The following is a 26,027-nucleotide window of genomic DNA, read 5'->3' as shown; positions in this document are numbered from 1 at the left end:
AAAACTGAGCCTCAGAGAGGGTGACTATCCCATGTGACACCCTTAGTCTGTACGAAAGCCAGGATTTAAACCCAGGAAGTGTGGCCGCCTGCTGGTGCATCTAGACACTCGTTTGATAAACAACTGTACAAGTAGGCATAGTACAATTATTCCAGCAAGTAACAATCTCAGGTGGTAATAGATCTTTAGATGGTGTGGTAGGCAGAATAATGGGCCCCTAAAGATTCAGACCTTAATCCCCAGAATCTGTGAAGATATTGTTATGCACCGAAGGACAACTAAGGTTGCAGGTGGATTTAAAGCTCGTAATCAGCTGACCTGGAGATAAGAGCTTATCCTGGATATCTGGGTGGGCCCAAGGTAGCCACAAGGATCCTTAAAAGTGGAGGATGGGGCTTCCCTGGTGGCACAGTGGTTAAGAATCCGCCTACCAATGCAGGGGACACGGGATTGATCCCTGGTCCGGGAAGATCCCACATGCCATGGAGCAGCTAAGCCCACGTGCCGCAACTACTGAAGCCCGTGCGCCTAGAGCCTGTGCTCCGCAACAAGAGAAGCCACTGCAGTGAGAAGCCCGCGCACCGCCACGAAGAGTAGCTGCCGTTCGCCGCAACTAGAGAAAGCCCTCGCACAGTAATGAAGACCCAAAGCAGCCAAAAGTAAATAAATTAAATAAATAAATTTATTTTTTAAAAAAAGTGGAGGAGGGAGATAGAAGTGTCCATTAGAGGATGGTGTGTAGAAAGGCACAGAGAGACGCATCACTGATGCCTTTGGAGATGGAGGGAGGGGGCTACAAGCCAAGGAATGTGCACAGGGCAGATTTCACAGCCTCTAGAATCCAGAAAGGGCAAGGAAACAAATTCTCCCCTAGAGCTTCCAGAAGAAAAGCCCCACCACCACCCCAAGAACATGGCATTGGAGTTCAGACCTAAATGACACAAAGGAGCTGAGGAAGGGCTTTCCAGGTAAAAGGTATGGAGCAAGGGACCAATGATGATGATGGGTTGGTGACTTCAGGAACAGAGAGAAGATCAGCATAGGGTTGTGGACCAGTAACATGAGCATCACCTGAGAAATGGTTAAAATGCAAATGCCCCGGTCCCATCCCAGACCTGCTAAATCAGAATCCCTAGGGGCAGAGTCCAGGAATCTGTTTTTGGTAAACCTTATTGTTTTTTCTTGCATAATCACACGTACAGAAAAGGAAGTATAACATCAAAGTTTCTATTTTCTTGAACCACTTGAAAGCAGACTGATGACCTGATGCCCCATCACCCTCAATACTTCAATGTATATTTTCTATAAATAAGGACACTCTCCCACACAGTCACAATACAGCCATCAAAATCAGGAGATTAGCAGTGATAGGCACAGATGCATCTAATTCTGAGAGCCCATTCAACTTTCCCCAGTTGTTCCGATAATGTATTTTAAAGCAAAAAGATTTACTTCAGAATCATGTGCTGATTTAGTGCTCGTGTCGCTTGAGTCTGGAAAAGGTCCTCAATTTTCCCTTGACTTTCAAGACCTTGACACTTCTGAAGATTACAGGACAGTTATTTTAGGTCTGTCTGATGCTTCCTCATGGTTAAATTCAGTTTATGCGTCGTTGGCAGGAATAGCACAGAAGTGACACTGCAGTCTTCATCTTGCATCCTATCTGGTGGCATGTGATTTCAATTTGTCCCATTAGTGGAGACGATCACTTTGATGACTTCAGATGGTGTCTGCCGGGCTTCTCTACTGTAAAGTTACTCTTTTCTTCTTTGTAATAAATAAGTGTTTTGCAGGATGGCATTTTGAAATTATGTCATTATTTTATTCCTCATCACATTTATTTATTCAGATAAATTTATTCATTTATCTGTATATCTCTATATGAACTCATGGTTTCCCATATTTTATTCAGTGGATTATAGTCCATTACCACCATTGTTTCATTAGTACTCAGATTATCTCATATTTGACCAGTGGGAGCCCATTCAAACTGCCTTTGGGTCCTTTTGACATGTCCCCATCATTCTTTTTTTTTTTTTTTTAATAAATTAACTTATTTATTTTTGGCTGTGTTGGGTCTTCGTTGCTGCGTGGGCCTTCTCTAGTTGCCGCAAGCAGGGGCCAGTCTTCACTGCGGTGCATGGGCTTCCCATTGCAGTGGCCTCTCTTGTTGCGGAGCACGGGCTCCAAGCGCACGGGCTTCAGTAGTTGTGGCGCACGGTCCTAGCTGCTCCGCGGCATGTGGGATCTCCCCGGACCAGGGCACAAACCCGTGTCCCCTGCATCGGCAGGCAGATACTCAACCACTGCGCCACCAGGGAAGCCCTCAATTTTATTTTAGTTTTGAAAAGAGTTGACAAAAGTGGGTTTATCTGGGGGCAGAAATGCCATCATGGATGATATAAGTTAGCTCTGAGACGAATCTCTTCTGAGTACAGGAGCCATCAGTTACCTAAATCAATCACTCACCCCTCCCCTCTTCCCTTTAGCTTTTAGCATGCTTAAGTGATCCCTTCTGAAGTACCAAAAGCACTTTCTTGACAGTGTGCCCATTTGCAGCTCTGTCTCTCTCTTTCCTTTCCCGGCCACGCTTCTAGCAAGTGTTTCTGTACCCTTTGTCTTCATGCCCTAGAATGCTATTCACACCTCGACCCAGTGTGATCTAGCTTCCACTCAGGAGTTTTGTTTTTATTCTGCCTGTGCTGGGAGCCACCAGAGGGTCTTAAAGGAAGATGAACATAACTTGATTTACACTTTAGAAAGATCCCTCTGGCTACTTTGAAGGGAAGGGGTTTGAAAAAGCCAAGAAAGGAAGCAGGACGGCCAGTCCGGAGCGTGCTGTGCTACCAGCTGAGAGGATGCTGATGTGGGGACTTGGTGAAAGGGGGACAGATTGGGGATATGTTTGGGAGACAGAGCTGGCAGGGCGTTCAGATGGATTGGATGAAGGGGGTGAAGGAAGGAGAGCGGACTGACAGAAGACATCTAGAGGGTTGGCCAGAGAAGCTGGGGGTGGAGTGGCACTTGCAGGAAATGACTAGAGGAAAAACAGGTTTGGAGAAGGGGGGCATCCAGAAATTACACGTGGGTCGTATTTGTGTGAGATCCTTATCTACATGGCAATAGCAAAGTAAACCGTTGAATATATAATGTATCAGTTTGGAATTTAGGGGTGTGGTTAGGGCTGAAGGTACAAATCCAGAAATCACTGGCAGATAGGTGGCTATCTCCTGGGGGAATCACTGAATTGGTGTGATGTCACCGTGAGATGCCAGGGAAGGCTGGGGACAGGGTCCAGGGAGAGGTAGAAGCACCATCCAAGTGGCAGCCATCGGGGGAGGGTTTGCCAGCAAGCTGTGGTCAGGCTGCAGGTCAGCACTTGTCAACACTTCTCCGATACGGACTTGTAGAACGGAAAGGAAGTCAACATCCTAGCATGAATTTGCCCCCAGGACAGTCACTCACATGTGGGACCATGGCCAGGCCCATCAGACCAACCCCTCAAGTGAAGAAGAAAGTTTGCTCCAATTTAGTGTTAAGTTCAAGGCCTGACTCAGCCCCAGCCTCAGAAGGCAGCCCCTGTCACTCTCCAGTTCTGAGACTCTGCAATACTGCCGAGCACTTCACAGTTTACAAATTGGGCTGACATCCATGACCCCAGTTAATACTCATACCAGTCCTCAGAGGGCTGGAGAGATTTTTTTCTAGCCGAGTTTTATAGCCAAGGAAACTTAAGACCCAGAGGTTCGTTTGTCCAAGACCGCATATCCAGGACGTGGTAGAGTCAGGATTTCTGGGCGGGATATGGTAGAGTCAGGACTTCAGGCCAGGACTGTCTGCTTCTAAAACCTTGATTCCCGCCTTCTACCTCTGTCAGAATTCATGGTTGCCTCCATCACAGCTAAAATGATGCCACCAGGTGCTGCTTTATTCTGGGATAGCTGTCTTGTTCTCTCATCCCCAGTCTCAGTTCTTACCCTTCCTAATGACCTGGATTGCTTGGGTTTTTCTCCTCCTGGACTGTCCTTAACCCCTTCCCTGCTGGTCAGAGCCCCAGTCTCCCAGTTCCGCCCCATCAGCTCAGTTACTCATGGCCCATGGGTCTCGCCTCCCCAGTGCCTCCTGAATGCTTCAGCTTTTCAACCTGACCACTTCCAGGGATGTCTCCCTGATTGCTCCGCACTTCTCCAAGCTACGGTCACCTTAACTTCGTCCCCTGAAGCCCCCACCGTGTGCCTGTGACATGTTACTCTACCATGCAATGCAGCATGAGATTCTTCACACTTGGTCCCCCATCTTAACTGTTCTGACTGTAGTTACCTCCATCTCAGGGTCTTCAAGGTCAAATTCAACATCTCTCCTTAACTCAGGAGATGTGATTCAGCTTTCTCTGAACCAGAAGAAGCAAATCAATCAAATATGTATTATGAGTCATAGACTTTCCTGGGACCTTAAAGGAGAGTCTATGACTCTCCTTTACTTCAATCTTCTGTCTGAGGTTATTCGTTCTTCTCCAGTATTCTCCCCAAACTTGAGTCTCTTCTGACACCTGAGGGCTCACCAACTCTTAGGGGAAGTCATTCCTTCCTTGGACAGATATTTTAAGAATTTCTTAAAGAAATTCTTAAGAAAGGGAAACTTTCTCCCTCAAAATTTACCTACCAGCAATAACTTCCTACCAGCCATAACCTTCCTTCCCCCAGAGCTACCCAGGATAGGGCCAGTCCTGCCTCAGGGCGGCCATTCGGGGGTGCAAAGGCAGTGATCTTGATGTCGAACCTGCTTCTCTTCAGGCTAAACATCAACTTTCCCACTCTCTGTATCATCCCAGGGTACCTCCTTTGTCCTGGCCTCCTCCCCAAGATGGGTCCTAGTTTCTTTGTCCTAGAGACTCTTTACCTCTACACCTCAGTGAAGATTCAGAAGATTCAATAAGTATTTGTTGAGTACCATCTCTGTTCCAGGCAGTGGTCCAGGAACTAAGAATACAACAGACACTAATCCAGGTAGAGTCCACATCCCACTGCATCTACCATTGTATGGCTCTGCTCCCTTACTAGTGTTTGTGACAACCAGTCTCAAAACTGTGGTCATACGTGAGTTCCAGGCACTGTGCTAGGTGCTGGAGATGCCAAGATGAATAAGTATTGTTCCTGCCCCCAAAAGTTCATGGCCCCAGTGGCTTAAACAAACTGGTTAATAGGTTTGTATTGAATCTGTCTGTCTCTCTTTCACACACACATACACAGACTTCGGTTTCAGGAAGTCTGCTAACTTCTCTGATCCATACATGCAAATCTGTTCATGTTCTAGGCATCACTGCTGACTCAAGAAACTTACCTTCATCTCCCCTTACTCTCCACCCTGCCCCAGAGGATCCCAGGGGTCCGGTTCTTGGCAAAAGCCTTGAGGGGATCCATGGGACATAAGGATGGGTCTGTTGAACTGCATTGCTCCGGGCTCGATAAATAGTTATCCCCAGCCAACGTGGCTAAATAAGCATCAAACCACACAATTCAGAAATCATGCTCCTTAAATCTCCCCATTTGATACCCGACAGAACATGCCAACATGCCGCACAAGATTTCATTTTCTTTTTCTAGACAGGAAGCATTTTTTTCAGTCACATAATGACTTTCCTTGACATAATAATGAAGGAATGTGAATTTAAAACAGCCTGGGATGCTGGAGCGTTCTTTGTTATCTGGGGGGCCGGCCGCACGGAAAGAGCCAGAGTTACTGCTGACGGGCTGGGCTGTGTCTTCATTGAATTAGCTGCTTACAAAGATTGAAATTTACCAAATTAAATTCTAGTCAGTAATTTCTGTTCACGTAAATGGCAGAAATTAAACCATCGTGGATGTGGCCAGGCTGTCACATGGGCCTGACATTACATTGGGGGGGGTGCTGTGGAGTCAGGCAGAACCAGGATGTGGTCAGCAGAAGACCTGTCCACAGAGTGAGGGAAGGGAAGGTTGAGCTAGTTGAGCTCTGAAATTGGGAAGGTCAATGTTCAAATCCCAGGTTTCTCACTCCCTATTGTGTGACTTAGGTCATGTCACCTGAGGCTCTCTGAGCCTCAGTTTCCTTATCGGTAAAATGGGCATGATGAAGAGCTATTTAGAGATGAAAAATGAGTTGCATCTATAAAAGCATTTGGTTACCTGTAAAGGTCTGTGTAAATATTGTTGGCTGTTGCTATGTAGCTCCCAGCCTGCTGATTCTCTGTAGTGGGAATCAGCCATCTTCATTTGATTTCCAGAGTCAGAACCAGTGGAAATCCACTTTGGTCTCGCACATTGCTGGATCCTGCCTTTCTGAGGGCCCACACTGGGTGGGACTGTTATATCATGTTGACAATATAAATTAGACTGACCAGGGGCTGACAGCATCATTAGGAATGATATATTGTTTAGTAGGCGACATTATTGCCTGTTAAATTTATACATGACAAACTGCTTTCTGTCTCTACCCAGTGACACCATGATTTGGCACCAGCCAAATCATAGGGAATGCCATGGTGTGAACCCTAGGCCAATCATTAACTGTCTCTAGGAAGTCACTCAGCCCTTCCAGCCCTGCTGACAGATTGGCCTTTGGTGAAACTGTGAAGGAATGGATATAAAATACCCGGCATAGGGCCTGATACACAGTAGGCATGCAGTGGGGTGGCTGGTATTGCTTTTGCTGTCATGCAGCCGAGCCAGCTAGTGTTGGAAATCTTGCCCTTCGAGCAGCAGAGAAGGGAGATGCTGGACCCCAGAAATGCCCTTGCTGTGCTTCCTGCTTCCCTGTGTTGTCATTGTTTCTTTTAAGAAAAGCTCCGTGAGGTTTACAAAGGTGCCTTCTGATGCAGTATGAAACCTCCCTACAGATGAGGCAGGAGGGCACCTAGTGCAGGGTAGGTGCTTAGTGAAGGAAGGTTCTCATAGTCTTAGGACTCCATGGGTAAGGAAACCCTATTTTTCTCACCATAGTAATTGGCATCCAGTTAGTAAAGCCAGAAATCTGGGCCTTATTCCTGACCCCTCTCCTTCTCTCTCTCATACATCTACCACTAAAGTACTCTGCAAGGACCTGCATTTCTCCCCATGCCCCTGCCCCACCCGCTACAAGCCACCAGTGGATCAGCCTGCCACAGGAGCGCCGTGTTTCCCCTCCAGCCCTCCTTCAAGTTAACCTCCACACAGTGGCCAACTTAATGGTTTTAGGTCAGACGCTAAATCACGACACTGCTCTGCATAAAATTCTTGACACTTAGACTAAAATCCAAACTCCTGTCCGCGGTCTATAGATCAGTTAGGGTTCAGCCAGGAAAACAAAATCCATGCCAGATGCATATTAATAAGGGGACCTTAATACAGGGAATGAGCTCTGAAGGTGGAGGAAGGGCTGGCAGGGCGGCAGGGAAAGCTGAGGTGACCCAGAGATGAGTCACTGCATGGAGCCATCACCAGCCCTGGAGCTGCAGGGACAGACGGAGGAGGTGGTGGGACCGGAGCCCAGGAGGCAGGACCACCCGGCGGGAGCAGGGGCTGTGGACGAGCCTGGTAGAAGAAGCTGGAGCCTCGAAGCAGAGGAGATCAGCCATTTTCTGGAGATTCCACCCACAGCAGAGTGTGAAGAAGAAATATCACTGTTTTTTCCTTTTTCTCCCTTTCCAATCTTCTCAGCCCAGTAATTCCATTTCTAGGCACCTCTTCGAGAGAGAAATGTGTATGTGTACACGGGGAATCACACACAGCAGGGTTTTCACAACAGTGCTTGAAATAGCATCAAGCTAGAAACCAATCTAAATGTTCGTCCACGGGAAAATGGATAACCATTCCTATGCTCGACTACTGCCCAGCAGTTCAAATGAGCGGTATCCGTGAAAACAAAAACAAGTGAAAACAACTGAGCTGGTCATTTGCTGGTCTGCTGTCATATCTGTTCCCCATCCCTGGCCCGTTCTGCATGGCAGGGTGGCTGACCCCTGCACACTGGTTTCCCAGGCATCCTTGCAATGGGCATCCAGCTAAGTTGGTCCACTGGCCAGAGATGGGAATGTGAGAGGAAGATGGGGCCAAGCCATTTACAGTTTTATTAGATGTTGACAGATTGTCCTTAAAGAAGCCTGCACCCATTTATCCTGCCACCATTGCAGAGAGGAACGCCTGTTTCTCCACACCCCAACCTGTGCTTTTTTGAAAAACATTTAAATTGAAGTATAGTTGATTTACAATGTTGTGTTAGTTTATGGTGTACAGCAAAGTGATTTAGTTATACATGTATATATTATTTTTTTCCTTATTACTTATTTTTTACACAGCAGGTTCTTATTAGTTATCTATTTTATACATATTAGTGTATACAGGTCATTCCCAATCTCCCAATCCATCCCACCACCATCACCACCCGCCCCCCCCGCTTTCCGCCTTTGGTGTCCATACGTTTGTTCTCTACATCTGTGTCTCTATTTCTTAACGCATGTATATATTCTTTTCCATTATGGTTTGTTATAGGACATCGAATATAGTTCCCTGTGCTCTGCAGTAGAACCTTGTTCCAACCAGCGCTTTTTGTTACTTTTAAAATAGGCAAGTAATGGAACCTTATTGTTGCTTTAGGTTGTATTTCTTTGACTACGAACGAGATTGAGTAATTTATCCTGTGCTCTTGCCATTTATGGCTTCCCGTACCGTACGTTGATCGCCTTTTCATAACCTCTGCCTAGTTCTCGTTTCCTTATTGATTTATTCATTTATTCTAGGTTTTTACATTCTTTGTTGCACATGTGACAAACATTGCCTAGGATGTCTGCTCTCTTCTTCCATCTTGTTTTCTGGGAACTCACATGTTTCTGCTCTACATTAAACTGGCTGCTGCCCAGGTGTGCTGCATGACTCTTGAATTTCTTTTTTTTTTCCCATTTGACCCCTGGGTTTGTTATATCATTTTACTCTATATCTTCCCCTTTCTTGTTCGTTTTTATTCTTTCCTCGTTTTACTGAAGTATATCTTCAAGTAACTTTCTCAGAAAAGATGCACAGCAGGTCACATTTACCGAGGCCCAATGTGTTCCAAGCAGCTCTATTTTCCTTCAGGCTTGATTCATAGTGTAGCCATGGCATGGTCTCTCTTGCTTTACCTTGTAAATGATGAGCTTGGGGGTTTGCCTCTGCCTTCCCATTAGACTGTGAGACTTTGTCTCACTCTTCTCTGAATCTTTAGTGTTCGGGACAAAAGGACAGGTGGAAAGAACACGGGAACTTTGCTGCAAGACCCCACAGTTCCCCTCTGTTTCTGAGCACTGCACCTCGTTGCCATGCCCCACCCCTCCCTCTGGGAACTCCAGGCAGGACAGGTGGCCTTGTCCCCACAGGGTTGGCTGTGCCCAGGGTGCCATGGACTCCACACCATGGGTGCTGCCTGCTCAGTGTGTCCTGTGTCCACAGCACCCAGAAGGCTCTGTTATTCTCCCCTTTGCTTCCTCTTCCCTGCCCCAGGAAATATCTGCTCTGGGCCAGTCTAGAGGGAACATACAGGCATACCTCGAAGACGCTGAGGTTCAGTTCCAGACCACCACAATAAAGCAGATATCACAATAAAGGGAGTAATACGAATTATTCAGTTTCCCAGTGTATATAAAAGTTATGTTTATAGACAACAATCTTATGGTTACCAAAGGGGAAAGGTGGGGAGGGATAAATTAGGAGTTTGGGATTAACAGTGCACACTACTATATATAAAATAGATAAATGACAGGGGCCTACTGTATAGCACAAGAAACGATATTCAATATCTTGTAATAACCTATAATGGAAAAGAATCTGGAAAAGAATATATGTATAACTGAATCACTTGGCTGTACACCTGAAACTAACACAACACTGTAAATCAAATATACTTCAATTAAAAAATTGAAAAAAAGCTATGTTTACATTATACTGTGGCCTATAAAGTGTGCAATAGTGTTATGTCTAAAAAACCCCAATGTACATACCTTAGTTAAAAATACTTTATTGCTAAAAAGTGCTAACCACCATTTGAGTCTTCAGTGAATCGTAATCTTTTTGCCATAGTAACATCAAAGGTCACTAATCACAGATCACCATAAGAAATATAATAATAATGGAAAAGTTTGAAATATTATGAGACTTACCAAAATGTGGCACAGAGCTGAGCAAATGCTGTTGGAAAAATGGTGCCAATAGACTTGCTCGATACAGCGTGGCCACAAACCTTCAATTTGTGAAAAACGCAATATCTGGGAAGGAAAATAAAGCAAAGTGCAATAAAATGAGGTGTGCCTGTATCCTGGTGGAGATCAGGGCTAGGAGGGAGGACGTCACTTCTTGTGGGGTTCTTATGCCTTCACGCTACATTATGAAAGCCTTCCTTTAAATGTTTGTCACCTGTGTGTATGAGGGGGTGTGGGATAACTTTGCAGGAACATAGTCCTTGTAACTCCCTCCCCTTGCTGCCCCTCCCCCCTCCTCCCCTCAGTTCAGGCAGTGCCCACCCCTGCCAGGGAAGCCTCTGGGTGGATGAGGGCGAAGCTCGGGAGGTCAAAGGGCCTGGAAGATGGAGATGGAATTAGTGGTGCCGTGGCCCTGGGGAGGCAGGAGGAGGGAGGAGGACCTTTCTCCAGGGAGGAGCGGGAAAAGCTATAAACTCATTTCTCCATCTGCATGGGTTCCGTGAGCACCGCTATAACCAGTCACTGAGGATGGTGGAGACACATAAACAAAATTAACAGGAGGAAGGGCAGCACGTTGAGGGAGAGAGAGCGTTGAAAGGACAATCAGAAGCTTTGGGTTTGTGTCTCAACTTGGCCACTTACTATCTGTGTGTCCTCGGATAAGTCATTGAGCTTCTCTGGACTCTCATTTCTTTTCTTTTCTTTTTTTTTTTTTAAAAAATAATTAATTAATTTTTGGCTGCATCGGGTCTTCGTTGCAGCATGCAGGCACCCCTTTAGTTGTGGCGTGTGGGCTCAGTAGTTGCGGTGTGTGGGCTCAGTAGTTGCGGTGTGTGGGCTCAGTAGTTGCAGTGCGTGGGCTTAGTTGTCCCTTGGCATGTGGGGTCTTAGTTCCCTGACCAGGGATCGAACCCGCGTCACCTGCACTGGAAGGCGAATTCTTTACCATTGGGCCACCAGGGAAGTCCCTGGGCTCTCATGTCTTATCTGTCCAATGAGCTAGTCTGTGTGAGCATGCTGCAAATGATGAATTTCTGTGCAACTGTGAAGGCAGGTTAATTATAATATTTTGGAGAGTGTTTTATGTGCTATACACTCACCTGTCATCTCATTTAGTCCTTCCAGTGATCCCAAATCCCAGGGATTTGGTGTGAATAAGAGCAGTACAGGGCTTCTCTGCTTGCACACCTGCTGGCCAGGAACCCCCTCTGTGCTCCCAGAGCCCCTGGGCTTCCCAGATCTTATCACCCCACCTTGGAATTTTCCATTTTTCTGTTTACCCCCGCTGCTGGGCTGGGATCCCTTGAAGGCAGAGTCCACGTCTTATTCGTTGCCGTGTCCCTGGCTCTCACACTGGGCCTGTTACAGGGTACGTGCTCAGAAAATGGTTGAGTAAATGAATAAATAAATGAAGGAATGAGTTAATGAGTTCTGGCAGGGAAATGAGCCTAGAGGAGGCAGGGTTCAACCTTTTGGTTGGAAGAGGGCCAAGTTGGTGCAGAAGTGACATTTGTGGATGGAAAATCAGCAGGTCTGCTGGCTAAAACCTCCTTCACCCAAAACACCCTTCCCTAGGTTTTTGGGAGGGGAGTTAAGGCTTTGGTGCCATTTCGATTCATTATGACCAAAGACCAGGAGACTTGATGCTGTCCTGACATTCATCCCTCCTATCCAGAGGGAGCCATACAGACAAGGAATATGACCAGAGTAAGAACTATAGCCTATATAGGTTAAATTGTGCCCTACCCACCCCAAGTATGTATATATTTGTTGGAATACATACATACATATATATACATACATATACACGTGAGTCCTAACCCCCAGTACCTTATTAGGAAATAGGGTTTTTATGAATAATCAAGTTAAAGTGAGGTCATCAGGGTGGGTCCTAATCCAAGATGACTGGTGTCCTTTTTTAAATAAAGAGAAAATTTGGACAAAGAGACGCACACACAGAGGGAAGATCGTGTGAAGAGACAGAAAGAGAAGACGGTCAAGGAGAGAGGCCTGGAATAGATCTTCCCTCACGTCCTCAGAAGGGACTAAGCCTGCTGACACCTTGACTTTGGACTTCTAGCCTCCAGAACTGTGAGACACGTAAATAAATTTTGGTTGTTTAGGCCCCTCAGTCTGCAGTACTTTGTTAAAGCAGCCCCAGAAAACTGACAGAAAGCCCTTGCTTTTAAAGTGGCCGCACAGGCAGCTCCTATCCTGCAGCTGGGGCAGCTCTCTGGCAACGACGCTGCATACCTCTTAGGCCTGGACCAGTATGAGGTCTCCTCTTCCTCTCTACTTCTAAATAAGAAAGAGATGATGGGGAAGGAGGGTGGATTCTAGGACTTGAACAGAAGCGAATTTGTTTCCTTTCTCTTCAGTTGGATGGTGTGATATGAGCTCTGCAGTATGGTACCACTAGCTACAGGTAGCTGTTTAAATGTAAGTTAAAGGTAAATAAAATGAAAAATGCAATTCCTCAACTTCAGCTTCTAGAGGGAATGGAAGGGACCGGATTTATCTTCCTGCCTGAAATAATAGCAGCAACAAGAAAAAGACAAAATACATGACACAATGGTTTCTAAGATACTTAATATCAAGAAATTAAGGACATCAATCCCTGAAAGATGGGTAGCAACCAGGGGGCCACACCATCACCCCAGCTTGCGGCCTTGACCACAGTTTCCGGCCTGCACTGCACGTTGTCATCTTATTTGTCCTGCCACACACACAATAGTCTTTGTATAACCAATACCAATGCTACCACAACAATATGATCCCCGAAAACAGGGTTTTGGGGTCTTGCTGTTTGTTTGCCTTTCTATCCGTCTGCAGGTTACATCCACTCATGGGGTCAGATCATTGTAACTCAAAGCCACCGGGTAACTTCCTCCGCAGGTGGATGTGTCACTGATGGGACAGCCAGACTCTCGTGGTTCATTGTTTTCTACTTTTAGGGATTACTTTTCAAGATTTTATCATTTTTTTTTGTATAGTGATGTAAAATTTCATATGGTTCCAAAGCAAAAACAACAAAACAAGTCAGATTCAAAGAAACCGACCTTTATCTCTCCTCTCCTCCCCCAGCCCTTGGGAGCACTTTAAAATGTTTTGTGGTTTATCCCTCCCTTAAAAAAGCAAATAGATATATATTTTCATTTTCTTCATTTTTCATATAAACCATATATATTTTACCTTATTTTTTACTTCTCAGCTTAACACCTTGCATTCTCCCTCTTGTTTACTTTTAAACTTAAGAATATATGCTGAAGATCACTCCGTAGCAGTAAATAGAGGCAACCCCCATTCTCTTATAGCTACGTGGTATTCTGCAGTGTGGATAAATGGTAGTTTTTCCCCCCAGCCCCTCTATTTAAATTGCTTTGTGTTTTGCCGTTACAACTCCTAGGGGCTCAGACTCAAACACAGCTATATTTGATTCTATAGCCAGGGCTCTTGATCACAACCACCTTCTGCTCTTAAAGGTACCTGTCAGAAAAGGGTTTTCAAAGCACTGCCTAAAACAGAGAGCTTGGCTCCGGCCGTCATTCTTCAAGGAGAGGAGCCTTGTTGTTTGCTCTGTCCCAGGTTCTGAAACTTCATGGAGGGTGACTGGGTGGGGTGAGCTCAGAGGCTGGGAGACCAGGGAGGGCACCGTGCACCGTGGCAATGGCTTAATGAGATGTGGAGAACAAGACCAGGATGTGGGCTGTGCGGATGGAGGGGAAGGGCTGGATTCTGGATATCCCTTCTTCTAATCAGGAGCCTGGAATTCTCCTCCCCTGCTTTCTTCCCAGTTAAATGGAGGAGGCTGAGGCTTCATGTGTATTTCAGTCACAGGTATATTAATTTCACTGAGTTCTCAGGCCATGACGGCTCTATGAATCCTGCCCTTCCTGAGCTCATGGGGTGGCATAAATAACTCCAGGGGAAGCGTTTGGCCCAAGTCAGGCTGGAGTTGATCAGTCCTCTGCTGACGTGTAGCTGGAGTTCCAACGTTGGGTCAGAGGTTGTCGCCGTCGAGGGCTAATTCCCTCCTAATAGATGCCACTCCAGAGAGTCTGGGTGCCCTCTGGTCAGAGGAAGCAGCGCTGCGAAGTTAGGAATCTAGCCTCTGATGTTCTCCTTGGCACAGAGACAGATGGAAATTCAGCCAGCTCATGGAGTGAGCTAGGGCAGCTGTCTGGCTGTCCCTCCCATGGTCTTGCCAGTCTCCTAGGAGAGACTGGCTCATCCTCCCACAGCCAGGAGGAGGGGTCCTGTCAGAGAAGTACCAAGGCTCCCTGTCTGTCTGCTGCCTGCATGGATCCCCAGTCAACGGCTCACCGCATCTAGCCCTGGGAGACCCTTCGTCTCTCCCAGGATGGTACAGGGTTTAGGACACGCCCCTGCAGCCAGATCTGGGCGCCATCTCTTGCTCTGAGACTTTGAACAAGTTACTTAACCCCTCTGATTCTCTATTTCCTCATTTGTAAGATCGGTGGGGAATAATAAGAGCAATGATCTAGCCTGGCCCTACCCAACCACAGGGCTTATTATAAGGACTTAATAATAAGAGCAATGATCTAGCCTGGCCCTACCCAACCACAGGGCTTATTATAAGGACTTAATGACTGACCACGTGTAAAGTCTTAGACCAGGTCTTGGCACATCGGAAGTCCTCATTCTTAGCTACTATTAGATCTCTATCCTTGGGGACTTTGTCCTGGTTTGTTGTGAAGTATCCTCGGTAGCCCACGGACGCCCTGGTCTTCCACCCAGCATCCTAGGAGAAAGGCAAAGCTGAGAATTAGGGCCCTCGTGTCTTGGGCTCTGAGGCTCCTGCCAACTCAGCTGGGAATCTTCCAGGTCTCAGCACAGGCAGGGGGTCAACCCTCAGCTCCTCAGATGCTCTCTGACGGTGGCCATCACCATCCTGCATTGCTGCAGGCAGTGGATCGAATCTTCTGGGCTGGATCGCCTTGCAAGCTGCCTGCTAAGCTCCATGCTTGGGGGACTCAGAGGACAGTGGAGAGGGGGTTCAAGCGCCAGAGGACACGGTGCCCCCCCTCACCAGTGCATAAGACTTTACAATCTACAAAGCCTTTTTTATCCCTTTTTGAGATCTCTTTTGAACGTGTTCAGAGCTCAGGGAGTCTGGTAGGTTAGTAATTCTCCCCATTTCATAGATGGAAATGTTGAGGCTTACAGAGGGATTCAGCTTGCCCAAAGACACATACCTAAGGCAGTGGGGCCATCTTGCAGCCGTCCAGCTTATTCAGCCTCCCCAGTCCCAGAGTGACGTGGTCCCCAGTGTTGCCTCTCAGCCCACCAAGCTCAGTGAGCGCAGAGCTCAGGCTGCTCGCTGGGGACAGGGGCCAGGAAACCCCCAAGGGCCACGGCGGGGTCGCCTCCCCCCAGCAGCTCCAAATGGGAGGAGGAAGTCTGATTGCAAAAGGCCCCATCACACGTTTATTTTCAGAAGTCACTGGGACAAACCCATCTCGCAGAGACGGAGGTTCAGTTCATTAAGCTTAGATGATTCATTACAGGGCAATTAAATATTTGATTAAATTAATCCTAAGGTATTTAAACATTGTTTTGCAAAGAATGTTTGCTCATTAATTAGAATGGCTAAATGCACGAATTAAGCAGGGATGGGGGCTGCAGGAGAGACAGGGAAGCCTCGAGCTTACTCCTGTGAGGCTCGTCCCTGCAGAGGCGGAATTGTCTCTGCCCAGAAGAGTCGTCTGTGCCTGGAATCTTCCCAGGCTGCCCTTGGCGCTTCTGTGCTCTCATTGGTAAATATGTCCAGGGAGGATCAGGAAACAGGAGATCCAGCCCTGACTCTGTCACTGACAAGCCAAGTGCCCGTAGGGGAGTTTCTGCCCTCTCGGCCTCAGGGCCTCAGTCTTCCCATCCGTATAATGGTGGGAGCATCTGCTCCGCAGTGTCTTCTGGGTCTGACTCTTAAGGGGTTTGGTTTAACTGGATCTACACTTCCGTTGCTAGCCAAGGACAATGTCTACTTTGCTACTGGTTCCTGTCTCTGCAGGCTCACAACATCGTCTGTGAGGCCTCTCCCTCTACTGGATGCCCAGTTCTGGCCAGTTGGTGACTGTGATGTCAAATAAAAATAAAGCTGGACTTAGAGAGGGGAGACTTCATTGCCAAGAAAGACTATTGCGATAGGAAAGGCTCTGAGCTCAGAAACCTGCAAGCAGCTCAAAAATCACATAGCAGGTTTTTCTTCTATAGGGTGAAGGGGGAGCAAGCCGAGATAAGCAGACTCTTTGGAGGGGAAGCTGGACAAACGAGGTGTGACAGGAAAGTGTCCCGCTGTGGTCAGCGATTCCTAGGAGAAACTGATAAGGTGGTGGCCTTCCGGTATCCTCGGGGGAGCGAACATTCTACTTTTCTTGGTGCTTTGCTCAGGCTCGGGGCCAAGCAGAGATAAGGGAAGGAGAGAAGTCTGCCTGAAGTGTGGTCAGGACAAAGCAGAGGGTCAGCAACGGGCAGTTGTGGACACTGGGTCAAGGTCAAAGCCAGTTTCAATGGTGATGGTATGGGAGCCAGACCAGCGTGGGCTAATGGGGGAGCAGGAAGTGCGGAAGTGAGGAGGGTGAGTGGGGAGAGCTCTTCTAAGCTTTCCCTTACAAGCTTTATTGTGAGAGGGGGCAGAGAGGTGGGGTGGGAGCTAGAGGGAGAGGTGGGACCAAAGAATGCTGGTGGGTTTTTTTCAGATGAGAAATCATGGAGCACATCTTAACGTTGTGGTGGTTCGCCAGGGAGCAGGGCTGTGGTGCAGTGTCTGCACGTGCCGGCTGCAGTCTCTGCTTGTTTCTTTCTATCTATTACGATTACCTCCAGGTGTATTTCCTCTGCCTTTGGGGTCCTGGTTGCCTCTCACCACCCCAGACAGCACCCACCCCAGGATGGGGGACAGCCTGCAGGACTCCCTGGGGTGGGCGGCTCCACGTGGTGGGGGAACCACGGACACAGATGCTCCAGCCACTGTGGGGCAGTTGATCACAAGAGCCCTGGGCCCGGAGGCAGGAGCACTGGGTTCTCTTCCTGGTTTTGCCGCTAGCTAACTGTGTGACCTTGAGCTGGTCACTTCTCCACTCTGCCAAGGTGTGAACTAGCCCTATTCAGGGCCCACCTCTTGCCACTCCAGCCTCCCCACCAACAGTGTGACCCCGGATGTCGACAGCCCCCCAGCCTTCTTCTGTGCTGTCTTCATGCTCTTCTCCCTAATTTCCCCACCGCCCCATCCTTCCCCTTGCTCCCTGTCCAGCTTAGGTCACTGCCCCGCAAAGCCTCCCTTGACAGCATCTTAGGGTGCCCATGCCTGTGCCTTCCCTCGGCTCAGAATGAGATCAGCGAGGCTCTCCTCCCACCGCCAGCCCCTCCTCCCCTGGCAAGGCAGAGTGAGCCCCAGTCTCCCTCCAAGGGCCCCTGGAGCAGGAGGTAGAACCAGGGTCTTTTCCTTACGTTCCACAGGAATGGGGACCTGCATACAAGTGAAGCTCCAGGAACTCCTGGCTTCCCCTGAGCATCTGAGGGGCAGAGCCAACAAATTTTCCACCTGCAGAACCAAAGCCTTTTCTGGGGGGGAGCCTGGGCCGCCCCGCCCTTTCCTCCTACACCCACCCACCCTGCGCTCTGCTCAGCATTTGGGTCATCAAAGGGTAGGAACATTCAATTCAATATGTGAGAAATAAAACAAAACAGTGAGGGGAAGCAAAGGATACCTTGCCCTCCCACCCAGTCTGAGACAGGGGACAGGCCCCGCAAATTCCACATGCCTGGAAGCTTCCAGTTACTTAAAACAAATGCACACTTAACTCTGTCAATTGTAGATGTCCGAATTCTCTATTTCAGGCTTGAGAGGAGAGATTATCTTGCAGGAAGACAGTGTGATGTAGTAAAAGAAACATGGGATTTGGAATCACAGGGGAGTTTACTTTGGAATTTGTGTCCTGCCGTTTCCTAGCTGCATGAGTTTTAGACAATTCCTTCATCTTCTCTGTGTCTCAGTTTCCATCTGTAAAATGGGGATATTAGCAATAACTCCTGTCTACCTGCCTCATAGGTTTGGCATGAAATTCAAGTGAGGGGTCTGTGGGACTGTTCTGGGAAAGTGTGGCCTGTGGGTGGTGGGGTGAGGGATTGAGAGGTGTTTACCCAGGAGGTGTCACGGTGCTGTGCAGGGCCCCACTTTCAGCCTGGATTCTGGTGAAGTGATAACTGTTCTGGCTAATAGGAGCAGAACAAAAGTCTCCCCCAGCACAGCAGAAAGAAAGCAACCGGAGAGAGTGCCATGGGAGCAGACTGCTGTGGATGTCAGGGGGAGGGGGCTGGGTGTCAGGGGAGCAGACAGGGAGTCTAGAAAGGACTGGAACAGCCTCTGGTGGCATTGTCACGTCTGCAGAGGGAGGGAGGACCGGAAATGGACATCGGATATCAGTGAGAGATTCCCATCATTTTCTATTACTCCTCTGGTCTTTACAAGTTTTTAAAATTTCAGAATTACTCCCACAGATGCTTGGTACTGCCTCTTTCATGACTGTCATTGAAACCCAGGTGCCCAGAAAGGCAGAAGGAATTCTGTCTGAAATCCTCTTTTATCTGCCTGTGTTTGCTGGTCATTACACAGCTAGAAGCAATGCTCAAGCCTTTGTAAACTAGAACATACCTTCCTAAAATGACGACTTGGTCAAATAACACGGGAGTCAAAAATGAAAGACCTGGGCTGGAATTCCAGCTCTGTCACCAGGGGAAAATTTCATGATTCACTCAACATGAAGACCAAAATGAAAGGCATTAAATCATCTTAATAGTTACCCCCCAAATAATTGGATAACATTCAAACACTTTTTAAAAAGTATAATTTAAGAATTCAAGGATTCTTCAGTAGGATAAAGCATACTTATTTTGAACCAAAAATCAGCACTGGTAAAGTAAGTTCAAAATTAGAGACAAAAATGAATTCTTGTTATCATCACACTGATAATTAATGAACAAACTGACAACCTACCAAGTTCCTCAAAAGATTTAGAGAAGTTTCACTTGATCTTGTTTGGACGTCCTCGTCAGTGCAGTAAGGGAAGAGAAAATAAACTGGGGAAAAAAAGAGACAACATTTGTACGGATAGTGGATTCAAAAAGATGGGTAAAAATTTATGAATTAAGTTTGAGGAGGAAGATGAATGCAGACTACATGCATAAGAATGATGGTTTTCCTGAACACTAGCAATAGCTAGAAAATACAATGAAAACATCCATTTATAACAGAAACAAGTGATCTAACATACTTAGGAGTAAACATAATATATGCCTGACCTTTATAAAGAAAATTGCAAACTCTGTGGGATGGGGACAGGGTGAGAGGTATCATACATTTCAAGATGAGCACACTGGCTATTGTGAAAATGTCTCATCACCTTAGGTTAATTGACAAACATAACCTACCTCAAATCAACCCCAACAGCATTTTTCTGAATGCAACAGATTCTGGAAAAACAAACAGAAGAGGATTTCAAAGGATATTCTAAAAAAAAAAAAAAAAAAAAAAAGCAAATAACAAGACTAGGCTGTTCACCATTAGAACACTTTATAAAATAATAATTTAAAAAATAATTTAAAATGAATGACATTGGGAAACTGGATAGCACTGAAGAATTTTAATTTAGAGCTCCCCCTTATACCAAAATAGACTACAGATGGATTAAAGTACTGCCTTTAAAAAAATAGATAAGTTAGCACAAAATGAAATATTTATTTTCTTTACGAAGAAAGACCACTCTCAGCTTTGAAGCAATAGAAGAAACTGGGAAGTAAAAGACCGACTGACGACAGCAATAACAGAATAAACACTCCTCTACATTAAACAATGCAACAAAATGAGAAGATGCTGATGACAGGTAGTTTGCACCAATTGCGATACATGTAGGATAGCTACGCCACATAAAGAGTTCATTAAAATTTGTATGAGAAAAAATATTACGACTCTGCTGAAATATGTTACCTACTTATCTCATATTAAACTAGCAAAAAACAGCCCCCCCTTCAAATGCATGCTTATAACAAGCCACCATGGTGAGGCTGGGGTCCAGGTATAGGATGTGGGTGGGGATGCATACTTGGGGACCCTCGGAAGTAGTATAGATACCACCACTCTTTAAGAGAACAGTGTAGAATGAGTCAAAAATATTTATGTCCTACTGCTCTATGAGTTTGCCTCTGGAAAGAAAAAAGTTACCGCTTTGAAGATGTTCAATGCGGCATTATTCAATAAAAATTTGGAAGTAACCTGTATACCCAGTAATAGGGGAATTATTTAAATCAGGGGGAATCTATAGTATTTCATTTTATGCAGTTATTCAATTATAAAAGCTGTGTGGAAACATGAAAAATGTTCATTATGTATTGTTCAGTGGACCAAAACCCCTCTTGTACACAAAATTACACACATATTATAATTGCAGTGAAGGAAAAGTGTGTCTCTATGAACAGGGGCCTGAAGGAGATACAGAAGAATGAAAATAGCTTTGTTAGGGTGGAGATTTTCATGTGCCTTGGTTGTTACTGTTGTTTTAATTTTTAAAAATTGGGGGACCCCTCCAAGTCTTGTGGGAGCCACATCACATGCTCTCTCCCAACCATGGCCCATTCTCTGGCTGGAGGCTGTGCCCCCGGGGATAGCCTGGATGCCCGATTCCTTAAGTCTGGGCCAGACTTTGCTTCTGTGAAACAAGAGTGTGTCTATACCCGCTGGATGTGGACAACCAGGCCAGCAGCTTCCCACTCATGGCAGCTTTGAGGCTTGGGAGACCTGCCACCTCTGCAGCACCAGCCCCCAAGGTGGTAGGACCTGGCTGTCCTACCAAATTATGACTGCAGTTCCCAAAATGACCAGCTTGGGCCTGGTGACCGGGGCTACTAGAGCATCTCAGCTGTGAGGCCAGAGCCTCCAACTCTAGAGCCAGCACAGGAGCTTCTGGGGCCCAACCTAGACCTTCTGCCCCAAACTCAGCCCCCTCCAAGTCCCGGGCAGGGACAGGTAAGCAGAGCTTGTGCAGGGAGCCAGGAGCCCACGGCCCACAGCCATCAGGGGGAATCAGGTCACCCCTGAGAGCCAAGCTTTCTAGATCACCCCCCTCCCACCCTATGTCTGTAGGCCTGGGAGCTCCAGGCTGGGCTCTGAGACCCCGCCTTGCCCCTCCCACTCCAAGAGCTGCTTACGTGTGTGTGCGCATGTGTGGTTGGATTCTTCTTATGTCGTCTCTCCTTCATGCTATGTGCATTTATCGATCGCCTCCTCTGTCCTGGTTTCTGTGGGGCCTGCCCTCTGGGCCTCAACCATTAACTCAGAGCTTGTAGCTCCTGTCAGTCCTTCTCCAAGACTCTGTTTATAGGGCCTGAGCTTACTCATTACTTATGAGTAATAATAAGGATAAAGGAATAACCACGGGCAGGTGGACAGCGCTTTACAGTTTACAGAATGCTTCCACACACACTTACCATCTTCTTGCAGAAGGATAATCCCAACGCCGAGCTGACCTTAATTCTGAAATTGACTCATCCCTGGTTTCCACAAAAAAGTTTCACCCCCACCTATTATGTCATGATTTTTACAGGTTTCCCAAAGATTTGAGAACATAGGGAGAGGCCACACAGTGTGAGGCATTTTGCTGGAAATTTTGTGGTGGGCATGTTTCTTTGGCCTCCACCCTGCATGTGATTCAAAGCCCCCTCCTTTCCAAGGAGGGCCTCTCCTGGAAGCGGGTTCTCAGGTCAGCAGCTGGTGTGGTATAGTTTGTTATCCCAGAAGCTAGGGGCTCTCATTTCATTTATACTGTAATAATCTCTTATTGATTTTAATAAAATTGAAAAATCTCTTTGTGAATGAAAACCCTGGGGTCCCACCCACAAGTGCTGACTTGCTGCATTTTCTCCAAACCGTGGACATCATGATTCATGCCTGGGCACTGCCGCGGTCGAGAGCTGATTTCCCCAGCAGAATAAATGTGAACCATAAACAGTCACACATTCAAGGACCTCCCGAGGGCCCTCGGTGGTCCTGGCTGGGAGGGAGGAAAATCTCCCAAGGGGGCAGTCAGAGGCAGCAGACCAGCACAGAGGCAGTCTAGGGGAAGGAGCAGAGGACCAGGCATCACTCTACCCATGAACTTCATGTAGCACCTTCTTGTGATCCACTCCTGTCTTAAACGGAACTCCCCTCATCCCCCCAAATGAGACACCACCCATAGGGATGCTCAGTCTGGAAACCAAGCACCATGTCACCCTCGATTCCTGTTCCTGCTCCTCGAAGGACCTGCCACGCTCTGCACACCCACCTTGACAACCTCGCCCGGACTGTGGCCTCCGCCCAGAATTGAAACCCCCCTGCCCACCCCTGCACACCGTTCCTCTACTCAGTTCACTCACCAGCTCCGTCTGCAAACACTTCAACCCTGGCATTCACTGCTGCCTTCCCTGTGCTCTCGTGGACCCTGTATGTACCTCTCTTTCTGTTTTTTGAAAGTGACGTATCACATGGACTGAGTGTCCATCACACTCTCAAGCCCTTTATTACTTAATCTTATAACGACCCTAGGGAGGGAGGTATTATTATGATGCCCTCTTTCACAGATAAGGTCACGTGGTGAGGAAGTGGCAGAGCCTCAGCTTGAACCCTGGCAGCTGGGCTTCTGAGTCTGGGTTTGCAACCACTCTGCCTCCAAGATAACCATTATCCTACTTATTTCCCTTAGACGTGAGGTCACAAAGGTCTGAGGTCACAAAGGTCTGAGGTCACACGTCCTTCATTCTCATATCACCAAGGGGCTGGGACACAAAGCTTCGGCAATGTGTGTGGGGTCCATACCTTGCTTGGTGACATCCTTCCTCAAGGAGATTGTCTATGATACCCACAGTTTTTTCATCCCCTTCGATGTCTAGAGGGTCTGGCGGGTGAGCCAGGCATGGTGATTGGCACTTGACCTACAACATTGGGTTTATCTTTGTGACATAGGAAGGGTTTGTTCTGGGAAGCCCAGAGAGGTTAGGTGAACTTGTGAAGTGCCCTGGTAGTTAAACACGGGACGGCCTGACTCCAAAGCCAGGGATCTTCCCACCGTGCCCCGCGGCCTCCCAAACCCATGGTTTACATTGCTCTGCTCAGGGCTTCTTTAAAACTGCAGACTCCGCCAGCAAAGCCTTTCCCTGAGACAGCCTCCGGCTCTGGGTAGGTCATCTTAAGGGAAATAAAGAGTTATTTTCATATCCCACTCATGCAGCAGGACATAATATACAGGGTGAATAAAGAAATCGGAGTCCAGGATCCAGCATTATTGTCCCAAGGCCAGCAGACAGGAGGGGGCTGCTGTATTCTCAAAACTGGGATGTGGGTATGGATGGTCTCCAGGTGAGGCATCCTCGTGGGAGTGAATACCTCTTGGTGTGAAGGCTCAGCCCATTCCCCTTCTTGGGATCTGCCCTCCTCCCGGTATCCACAGGTACGGGCCCTGGGCAGTCCTGTCCCCTGTGGCTGCCCCAGAAGCCCAGTCGTAGCTGGGGACACTAGGAGTAGACAGCTGACTTAGGCTGGGCCAGTCAGATTCTCTCCCAGGAAAGGGAATTGTGAAGAGACAATGATCAGTTTCAGCTGGACCCCTGAATGGGAAGTAATATAAACCCAAGGCTGGGGCAGAGTCAAGTTGAGAGAGAGAGTGCGGTGGGGTAGAGGGAGAAGGAGAGGATAAAAGAGGAGAGGAGAGGAGGGGAGAGAGAAACATCAGAAGGGCAGAGGGAAGCAGAGACCGTGTGGCCCTGGGAGATGGGGAAGGTGATCTCAATTCCTGACAGCTGAGGCCTGTGTGATCCTCATCTTGTATTCTAGGAGACACCCCTTTATGTTTTCCAACTCCCCCCCACCCCAGCTTTTTATTTGTGTAAACTAGTTCCAGTGCATTTTTGTTACCTGCAACCAGAAGAACCCTGACTAAGACATACGATCTCTAAGTTATCTCCCTTGTGGATTCAGCCCTTGGGATGGCAATGCAAGTTGGAGACCAGGAACGCTGAGTGAACACACACTCCTCAGACCCAGAGAGGAGGTGAAGAAAGCACCAAGGGGACCAGGGGGGTGCTGACTGTTTTGTTTTGCTTTTTGGTTGAAGGAAAAGTGACCCAGGCTCAGGGCATCAGGGTACATGGCCAGTGTCTCTTTGTATCTGAAGGGCTTCATGGGAAGACTTGGCCGTGGAAGGTTCAGAGATAGAGTTCTGGATCTAGGTAAGGAAATCTTTCTCGGTCAGGTCAGGGGTGTCCTGGGAGGAGAGGGCTGCTTTGGGGACTGGAATTCCTGAGACTGGAGGCTTGACAGTGGATTCCAGCAGGAGATGGGACCCTCCCTGCTTCAGGGTCCCTGAACCAATGAATTCTTGTAATACGACTTGGTCCTTGGTGCGCCATTGATGGGTAGATCCATTCCAGGTGCTGGAGGTCTGGGGTGGAGAGGAAGCACATGAAGTTCTCTGACCAAGGCTGGACCAATCAATCCTCTCCCAGGAAGTGGAACCAGGCAGAGGCAATGATCAGTCTCAGCTGGGTCCCTGAATGGGCAGGACCTCAGGGAGGCCTCACCTACCCTCGTAGGCCCCCAGAGGCCCAGCCAAGACTGAGGAGCACCTCAGTTCCCTGCCCTGTGGCTCAGCATTCCAGCATCCTCTGGCCATGTGAGCTCACAAAGGAGACCTGGATGCTAGGCCAGCACAAACGCCCGCTGTGGCTTGGCCCCTGCTCCGGGCACTTCTCCTGTGTCATTCCCTACCTACTCGGAAGGGGACTTCAAACAAGAAGACAGCTCCTTGCAATGAGTAGGGAGCTCTGGATGAATTAGCATTTCGTAGCGAAATCGCCTTTCTGAGCTATCACACAGAGGGAAGCCTGGTATTCAGTGAGGCCAGGATTCCCTCCCCAGGCTGGGCTGCGCTGTCCCCTCTGGATCCCTGCAAGCACTGGGTGGAGGTGGGTTGGGGAGGTGCAGCCTGGCGGGTACTTCTAAGTGATGCTGGCAGTGTGTCATCTACACGGCTTTAGGAAGGGAGACCTCTTGTGTCCTGCTCCCCTGTCCTGGCCATCTGCCTCCTATTCTCCAGTTACTCTCTCCCAGCTGCTCCCGTACGGCGGTCATCTCCCTGCCCACGATCCTCCCTCACATCTCCCCTTCCTGCTACCCCCGCACCCGTGGTGCCCCTTTCATTTACTCTCCTCATGCTCCTCTTGTTCTGGAATCCTCTCCTCCGCACTCATGTTCCTAAGTTGTATGTAACCTCACTGGCCGGTGTTCCTGCATCTCAGCACAGGAAAGTTGTGCGGGAAGGGGCTGGGATCCTTTGGAAGATGTTCGCATCCACGTTCCCTGACCGCCATCCCCCGGAGCTGCCATCCTGTGCTGGGGGGGATGCGGTGATTTTACTGCCCCTTTTCCTGCTGCAGCAGCTTTCAGGGCTAAGAGAACACGTTAGCAGCCTTTCTCAGGAAGTACCAATTAATCCAGGAGCCCATGGAAGGGGAATTGAAGGTCCTGGGCTTCAGACCAGATTTGGTCTTGCATTTAGGAACTCCACAGAAACCCAGGATGGTGGTTGAGTCTGAACTTGGGACTTGGGCCAAGAGTAGACCTGCAAGCCTGGCCTTTGCTTGGACGTTCTTAGGCATTCGGCCATTTCTTCACTCATTTGTTTATCATTAACCTCCAATCTGTTCATCAGTCCCTCCTTCATTCCTCATTTGCCCATTTGAAAATGTATACATCAACATTCTTGATCTCTTTATTCGTTCATGTACTCACCCATTT

The sequence above is a fragment of the Delphinapterus leucas genome, chromosome 19, assembly GCF_059928025.1.
Source record: "Delphinapterus leucas isolate spDelLeu-1000000601 "Yukka" chromosome 19, BTC_Dleu_Yukka2, whole genome shotgun sequence".
Taxonomy (NCBI): Eukaryota; Metazoa; Chordata; class Mammalia; order Artiodactyla; family Monodontidae; genus Delphinapterus; species Delphinapterus leucas.
Note: the sequence above shows the minus strand (reverse complement) of the source record.